At 41.0% G+C, this 2,208-nt stretch overlaps 1 pseudogene across 1 annotated transcript; it reads right to left on the reverse strand.

Annotated features, from left to right (window-relative positions):
* Positions 1–546: 546 nt before the first annotated feature.
* LOC308431647 (peptidyl-prolyl cis-trans isomerase A-like) lies at positions 547–1,219 on the reverse strand (annotated as a pseudogene). Its single transcript has one exon. The product of its transcript is annotated as a peptidyl-prolyl cis-trans isomerase A-like (transcript).
* Between the last annotated feature and the right edge of the window lie 989 nt (positions 1,220–2,208).

A 2,208-nucleotide genomic window follows, 5' to 3' on the forward strand; every position in this document is an offset into this window, starting at 1 on the left:
TATACAAAGTATACCAAATCTTGGTTTTTCAATTTGTATATTTAGACTATCTAAGATTTTTGTTAATAAGAAAAAGAGAGATGAACTAGTCTGGAAAGGCTGAGGGAAGGAGAATATACTATAAACCAGAGTTGTGTCACGATGCAGAGGAAGTCTCCCACACAACTAGGTCAGGGGTCAGACAAATCTTTCATCTCCAGAATTCAACTGACTCTGAACAAAAGATTCAGAGCACAAAAGGTAGGTTGCTTTCTGGATACAGACCTCCAAGTGGAAGGATCTTACTTGGTAGGCTTGGTTCTTAAGAAAGTTCCTTTTAAAACATTGTTTTGAATCTTTTTCCTATATAGTCCAGATTAGTCTGAAACTCATTACCTTCCTGATGTAATTATAGTCATGTGACACCAGTCCTGGCTCTAATGAAGTTTTGGAGAGTCTTGTGGGATTCTTGGCATTGTGGAACCCAAGTAGAAGTTATTCTGAGTTTTACTTTGCTTTTTTTTCTTATTTAGTTTTTATTCATAATCTTAATTTTGCAATCCAGCTAGACTTTAAGGGGAATGAGGAAAATACGGAACCCAAAGAACTTCAGTGAGAGCAGAGATTATAGGATATTGCGAGCAGATGGGGTGGGAGTGCTCTCCTGAGCTACAGAAGGAATGGTTTGATGGGTAAAATGCCCGCAAATCAAAAGAAATTAGAGTTGCCCACAGTCGGAAATGGTGATCTTCTTGCTGGTCTTGCCCTTCCTGGACCCAAACGCTCCAGGGCTTCCACAGTGTTCATGCCTTCTTTCACCTTCCCAAGACCACATGCAGCCATCGAGCCACTCAGTCTTGGCAGTGCAGATAAAAAACTGGGAACCATTTGTGTTTGGTCCAGCATTTGCCATGGACAAGATGCCAGGACCTGTGTGCTTCAAGATAAAGTTCTCATCCTCAAATTTCTCTCTGTAGATGGACCTGCCGCCAGTGCCATTATGGCGTGTAAAGTCACCACCCTGGCACATAAATCCTGGAATAATTCTGTGAAAGGAGGAACCCTTATAGCCAAATCCTTTCTCTCCAGTGCTCAGAGCACGAAAGTTTTCTGCTGTCTTTGGAACTTTGTCTGCAAGCAGCTCGAAGGAGACGCGGCCCAAGGGCTCGCCATCCGCCATGATGTCGAAGAACACGGTGGGGTTAACCATGGCTGCAGCAAGAGGCGAAAAGCGACAGCGGCGTCTGCAAAGCGTTTACTTTGCTTTTAGAAGAGTATAAAGTCTACTTTTTCTCTATGGACAATAAAATGATTTTATTGTATGTTTGAATTACTATGTATCATGCTGGTTCCATTCTCTGTTCAATGACTTTTGTAGTTTTCATTGAACATTGTGTGTTCAATTTATCTCTGGTTTTATGCCAATCATACTTCATGTAAAGCATTTCTTCTAGTGGCCCTAGGTTTACAATACACAGTGACAACTGACTCATTTTCAAATTGTATGACATTGCTCTACCCAGTGCTTTCCTATGACATCTCTGCCATGCATTTTACCGGTACACAAACAAGTCACTGAATACCTTGTCATAAAAACAAGAATAAAAAAAAAAAATTCTACTTGTCCGTCTTAAAATTAAACTTTTTTTCTTTTCTTCTCCCCTTTCTATGGATTATAGTTTCAAGCCTATATCATTGTATTAGTAACTTTTCTTGTCATTGTGACTAAATTCCTGACAAAAGGAAAGCCAAGGAGAAAGGGTTTATTTGGGCTCATATCTTTGAGAAAGATAGTCCATAATGATGGGAGAATCATACTGGTAGGAGCAAGAGGTTGTTGGCCATGTTGTTTGAAGTCAGGAAGCAGAGAAAGAATTAACTGCAATCAGTTAGCTTTCTTCTCCCCCTTGATCTAGTCCAGGACTCCAGTGCACAGAATGGTGCAACACACATTTAAGGTGGATTTCTTCTCTCAGTTAATCCCCCGCAGGAAACAACTTTACTGATCCAGAGTTGTGTCTCCTAGGTGATTCTAAATCCAGTCAAGTTGACAATCAAGATGAATCATTGTCATGATAACATCCTGGAAATTCGGTGAGTTTGTGCTCCTGGCAGTGAACTTCATTGTGTTTTCTTCCACTTTCCCAGCCACTGGAAGAGGGTGGCCAGTCAAGGCAGCTACAGCTGGCAGCTCAGCTTTCTGGGCAGTGGCTTTTATGTTTCTAATAG

Source organism: Micromys minutus (genome assembly GCF_963924665.1).
Source record: "Micromys minutus genome assembly, chromosome: 17".
Taxonomy (NCBI): Eukaryota; Metazoa; Chordata; class Mammalia; order Rodentia; family Muridae; genus Micromys; species Micromys minutus.